Source organism: Dermacentor albipictus, unplaced genomic scaffold (genome assembly GCF_038994185.2).
Source record: "Dermacentor albipictus isolate Rhodes 1998 colony unplaced genomic scaffold, USDA_Dalb.pri_finalv2 scaffold_19, whole genome shotgun sequence".
NCBI lineage: Eukaryota > Metazoa > Arthropoda > Arachnida > Ixodida > Ixodidae > Dermacentor > Dermacentor albipictus.
This window is the reverse complement of record NW_027225573.1, coordinates 2275900-2282842: the sequence shown is the minus strand read 5'-3', so window position 1 is coordinate 2282842 and position 6943 is coordinate 2275900.

Sequence of the window (6943 nt, the reverse complement as noted above, 5' to 3'; positions counted from 1 at the left end):
AAGCACTGGATAGCACAATGATATTGTCGAAAGCTATCATCAGAGTTTGAATCCCTTGTTCAGAGTAGATCTGCTTGAGATTTCATTGCAATATAGGAGTCAGGTACCATCAAAGTTTCATAATAACATGTTACAAGTTTGTTTGAGCACAAATAAAATAATCTGGCAATGTGATTATAGCACATTGGAGACGCTTCAAACAAGGACGAGTTGGCAAAGTTTATTGCAAGCAGTTTGATCAATGACAAATTATGTATGCACTTTGTCACATCCTAATAATATTGCTTGCATCTGAGATATCAGTCAGGGGTAGTAATGGGCAAACTTGAACCCGCATATTTTCCAAACAGCCAAGTGCGTCAATCACAATACTGTTAAATACAAATCTGCTAATAGCATGTTAGTGCCTGTTTATGTCCAATTGTAGAAGGCAGGCATGCGATTGGCCATGCATGCCCACATATAAAAAATAAAAAGCAGAACCACAAGACAGTGTAAATAGGTTGGTGAACAGATAGCCAAAATAGCAGTCAAAATCCATCCACTTTGTCACAAATAAATAAAAACATATTGTAATTAAATAACAATCTCTAAAAATGTCATGTGATCAATTGTGGTCATGATCACAGTTACTAGTAAAAAATCCTCATATGTGCACAACAGTGGCAAAAAAAACGAGATGAGCGTCGCAACTTGGTGACCATTATCTGTCTACATACTACACAAAACTGAATTTGAATTTAAAGGAGAAATGACAAAGCAGTTCGTGTGCCAATGATGGTTAAGCGCACTGCAATGTCTTGCCATGCGTTGAAAGCGGACCTCCAAGCAACCAAAATGTAAGTGACCCTACACTGAAGCAGGGTCTTTAAATGACGAACGTGTGTCACATCCTGGCATTCGCGGACGCAGTCACCAAATGGAAAACACCTTTGCAAATCGCAATAGCGACGAATGTCACACGCGCGCGCACACGGACCGAATGCGAGCAGTTTCCGAAAGCACTCGCGAAAGACTGTACGGACGTTCCTACGCGTTCGACGCATATCAGAAGCGCGCGCGCGCGCACACACACACACACGCACAAAAGGCGAGCAGTTTCCGAAAGCACTCGCCAAAGACGGTACGGATGTTTTTACAAGAAAGCAAATCCCGCCGGCGTGGCACCATTTCCCGATGCACAAACAGCACCACTCATTAACAGTACACATCCGTAGAACGGCGCACAAGCCGGAACAAAGCGCACACCACTCGACGCCAAATCCGTCGTCGATTACGCCGCTGAGAAACACGAACACCTTCTAACATTCACAAACCAAACGACGATGTGCTGCGAACTTTGTTCAATATGCATTTCGTATCGTTCATTGCTCGTCAAATCTGTGCGACATGCATACATCTCGTTCAATTTCTCATACACATTTTTCAATAGGGATATACATACATATTTTATGCATATTTTTTTGAAAAATCACTATAACCCTTTAAACATATGCTTCGTATGAGTTATATACTAGCTTGCCTCGTCAATCTCAAAAATGTATTCTCTTTGCGGGAGAAGGATTCTGTGAAAAACGACGCAACATAACAGTAAAACATTCAGCAAGGTTCCTATCCAGATGATTGACGAAATTGTGCACTGAGAACGTGTCGACTAGCGTGTGATTGAAAGTTGAATTATGAACGTTGTAAGCTTGTGTTGCGTCTAGCACGAGCGAGTAGTGTTAGCGATGACATTGGTGTGAAAACAGTCTGCGATTTGTGCTTGTGGATCTCCACATTGAACGTCGCAGTCGTCACGATGAGAGCACTCCTGTGACATTATTAGCTCAGTGGGCTGGGAAGGCTCAAGTGGTAGCTCACCTTGAGGGGTATTGAATAACAATTATTAATATACGTACTTTGCAATGATGAAAAATATGCAGAAACACCACCGGTGTTGTCTAACTATTCGTAAACAGGCCCCCAAATTTCAATTGGCCCATCCCAAATATTCGGTAGGCCCACCCTCAAATTTGAAGTCGGTCACGCCCGATTTTCTTTTCGCCCAGCCTTAAACTTCAAGTTGGCCCAATCCCAAGTTTCAATTGGGCCACCCCTAATTTTCAAATTGGTCCACGCACGAATTTCCATAAATTGTCCTCCAAATTTCGAGTCGAGGCACCCCGAAATTTAGGTTGGCCCACCCCCATATCTCCACCAAATTCAGATTGGCCGACCCCGAGATTGCCCCCACATTTAGGTAGCACCAACCCCATATCACCCCCAAATACAGATTGGCCCGCCTCCACAACATCACCAAATTTATGTTGGCCCACTCCAATACCACCTGCAAATCGAGGTTGGCCCACCCCCATATCTGCCCCAAGCTAACGCTGGCCCACACCTCGATTACCTCAAATTTAGGATGGCCCACCGCAAATCAGCCACCAATTAAGGTTAGTCCACCCATATATCACCCCCAATTCAGCTTGGCCCAGCCGCACATCCCCCCCATGGTTAGGTTAGCCCGTCACCCCGAAATTTAGGTTGGCCCACCCCCATATCATCCCCAAATCCAGGTTGGCCCATCCCCATATCAGTCCCAAACTTAGCCTGGCCCACCCCGGAATACGGACCTTCCAGAAGCACGCAATAAGAATAGCCATTTTGTTCTCCCAGGTTCCTCGCTACAAAGCACGAAAGTTCTTTTTTTTTGCATAACACAAAGCTATGCGCAAGCTTCTAGTTACGATGTCCAATGAATAAAATCTTCATAAATGCGATGACTTAACAAATAAACACGACACTGCTATGCTTTAGGAAGGATAAATGGAAAACATAATATTTCAAGAGCACCACTGGAAAACCAGAACCGAAAGCAAATCATGAGTTTTGTGTTTCTGCCATCTGGTGGGAGACTACAAAAGTAGGTCCTTTGCGGCTTTAAAGGGAGACTAAAGGGAAAAATTATTTCTTCTGCATCAATAAATTGCCTTTCTACAACATCAAAAACACCACTGGTACAACGATAAGACGTTTGGTAAGCCAGAAAAAGCGCAAGAACGAAATAGGGGTGGCGACGCCGACTTAAGTTCTCGCAACTGGTGGCTGTGACGTCATGGATTTTTATGGCATCCTCTAGAGCCTACTAATTTTATATAGCGGTACAGATTGACTACATTGTGTTCTAAAGGAACCAAATATTAAACACGGTAAGTTTCAGAAACCCTTACTCAGCCAACGCGGCCCAAATGCGAAAACATACTTTTGAATCCCTGACGTCACGCTGACGTACCGGCGCTGGGGTTTCGGCGCGAAATTCAAATACTGATACTTGGCCTTTCATTTTATCATCTAATAATCAAACTATTTTTTTTAAATGACTCCCTGCAGGGTTCTGAAACAATGCTTCATTACTCTAAACTGATTTATTGTTTCGCTTTAGTGTCCCTTTAAAAAAGAGAGTGCGAAGCGGGAATCGAACCGCGGCATCAGATCATTGACCGGCGAACAAGGGATACTAAGGCACTAATTGGACTTGATGTGGAAAAAGCTTTCGATAAAATCCGACATTCTTTCATTCTACGGGTGCTATGGGACTTGAATTTGGGGCAGCGGCTTTTCAATTTTGTCAAGGCTTTCCTTACGGATAGAAAGACATGTCTCAGGTTTGGGGAGATAAAATCGGAAGTCGTTAAATTGGGTCGCTGTGGTACTCCGCAGGGATCCGTACTCTCGCCTATGTTATTCAATCTGGCGATGTCGAAGTTGGCTAATAGACTGGACACTGTCCAGGATATTGGCTATTCTATCTACGCGGATGACATTACTATATGGAGTGTCGGTGGTAGTGATGGAGAGCTTGAGGCTAGGCTGCAGCAGGTGGTAACGCTTACGGAGGAGTATCTGGGTCTCATAGGGCTCAAGTGCTCCTCTAAAAAGTCGGAGTTGTTGATCTTCGAATCTAAGAAGCTAGGTCGTAGGCCGAGGGGTTGGGTACCGGAAGTTGAGCCTTGCATTACAATTCATGCTAGGGAAGGGTCGGTGATACCCAAAGTTGAAGCAATCGGGGTCCTGGGTTTTGTACTTGAAGCGAACGGATCGAACATTAGAACCATTCAGCGTATTACCAAGAAAACGGAGGAGGCCATAAGACTTATAAGAAGGATCTCTAATAGGCAGGGGCGTAGCCAGGGGGGGGGGGGGGGGGGGGGGCTTATGGGGCTTCAGCCCACCCCGAAATTTTTTCGTGCTGTCCATGCACCGCCGACCAAAGTGACCTCCGGCGCCGGAAATCACTCTGGATTTTGTCTAGAATGTCTTTTTGACGCTCGAAAAGACATTTAACTGCGAAGATTGCAAACTCGGGCTGGATTTCGTGGCAACGCCCATACACCGGAAGTCACATAACGCCAAGCAGTCCCATCCGAGCACAAAGTTTCGAGGGCGCTTTGATGGTGAGCGGGCTCGCCACGGCATCTCACTGAGGCCACGGAATCTGTGGAGCGCATGGATATTTTATGGGTATAAATCTCATAAGCTCTTGATGTGAAAGGTACATTGACATTTCCAAAGTTGTGCTTTAAATTTTCAATTGCGGAACTTTGTGGGTTTAATGTTGTTATAAACATTTGACGCCAAATGTCTATTGATTTTTCTAAAGTCTTACGTCGTAACATACAACGAGACAAGCCTAACCAACACACTAGCAGACGAGTCGACAAACAGGCAGCGAGGTCCAATGAGACGAAGCGTTGGGGTGGTTCATTTGTGCCGTCATCTCACATAAAAAAAATATAAACATTTTTTTTAACCTACGCCAGAACATCCATGTCAAGACGCTCAAGCCAGCCAAAGTAAATACGTTCTTATTTATTTTTTCTACTTTGACTTTTATTCGCGAGGACACATTGAGGCTCTTCTATTTTTTTTCTTTTTTTTTGTTCTCGCTACCCTAACCGCGGGTTGCCAGAGCCAACCAGAGCGCATACGTTTTTCTCGTATGGCCCCGACCACCGTGCGGTACACTTTGGTGCGCGTTCGGTTTGCTCTGGCCGAGTGGATTTTCACCGGACAGAGTTTTGGACGTTTTCTGGCTAGCAGACGAGAAAAAAAAACAATGGTCGCTCGCCGCCATCACTGTGGGGACTCGAAGGATTGCACCGCATTCCTTGAGCGGAACCTTTCCGGAAAGTCTTCTTTCGCCGCTGTAGGATACTGAGCAGTATGCGTATGGTTCTCAGTGGACCAAGCGTCTCATGTTTTCTTCGGTATTCCTTCCGTAGCCCCATTAGGTGCCCGAAGTAGGCATTAGATTCTGGCCAAGATACTTTCCTATGCGTTTCTTTTTCCTTTCGGTGCCTCCGCCTCACAGAAAAAAAAAATACATTGTTGCGGCGCAGCGAATTGTCGCATGGTGAAAGTTCGATTTTGATACCTCTTTTGCGGAAAGTAATGCGCGACGGCACGCTTCAGTTGCCGGATACGTTTATTATATTATTGCGAAAGCAATTATATGGACACTCCAGGCGCATTCATATGTATATATGATATATATATATATATATATATATATATATATATATATATATATATATATATATATATATATATATATATATATATATATATATATATATATATATATATATATTGGGCCAGTGGCATAGCCCCCCCCCGAACAAAATTTCTGGCTACGCCACTGCTAATAGGCATAGGGGTTTAGGAGAAGAAGGTGCGATGCGCTTAGTTCACGCATTTATTATGTGTCATTTCTTGTATGTGGCAGCTATGCTAAATTGGAATGAGGGGGAGAAAAATAAATTGGAAGCATTAATCAGAAAAGCCATCAAGGCTGCGCTTGGTCTGCCTATGACTACGTCAAACGATATGTTGTTACGACTGGGTTTGCATAACACTTTAGATGAAATTGCTGAGGCTCAACGTACCGCACAGAGGGAGCGGTTGCTAGGTACACCACCGGGTAGGTATATATTAGAGTCAATTGAAGAATCGGTGGCTGTGTCGCACGATAGGGCGCCCCTACACGAGTTGAACGTGAACCTTAGGGCAAATACCATGGTTCGTCCATTTCCGCGGAATGTGCACCCCGTGCACAATGTAGGGAGGCGGGTCGCGAGAGCTAGGGCTTTGTTGCGAGAGGCAAAGGATCAGGAGGAGGAGACTGCCTTTGTTGACGCCGCATGGATTAATTGTAAAAATGCTTATTCGGTGGTGGTAGTAGATGGCAAAGGTAGCGTTAGAAATGCTGCTTCCATTTATACCAAAGATCCGGGGGTTGCTGAACAGGCGGCTATTGCTCTAGCACTAATTGATTCTAGGAGAGTTTTGGTGTTTAGCGACTCGCGATCTGCGATTACAGCCTTCTCGAGAGGACTTGTTGCGGAACCGGCTAACAGACTGCTGCAGGGTAGGGATATCACTTCGCATACCGTTACTTGGTTCCCGGCGCACATGGGGACAGTGGAGGGAGCCCCGCGTAACCTCAACGAGGTGGCGCACTGGGAGGCACGAGGATTAGTGTGCCGTGTACTCCCTGAAGGGGCTGGATCTCCCGCTCCGGAGTACAGGGACCAACTGTTAACCTACAACGAAATCACCAAGCACTATTACTTAGGGCGCAGGGCATTCCCGTTGCCACATCCTAAATTAAATAGGCCGCAGGCGGTTACATTAAGGCTTCTGCAGACACGGACGTACCCTAACCCTGTCATCATGAATAAAATTAATCCGGACTGCGGGGTTTCAGTCTATTGTAGTAAGTGTGGGGGTTTGCTCGATTTACAACACATGCTGTGGCGCTGCTTGGCGTTGGCCGGTGATGGTTCTCGAGGTGAACAGTGGTGGCAGCGAATGCTGCACAGTGAAGTGCTGGCGGACCAACTCAGGGCTGTCCAGAGGGCCCGTGTGATAGCAGAGGGGCTCGGCCTCTCTGTACCGA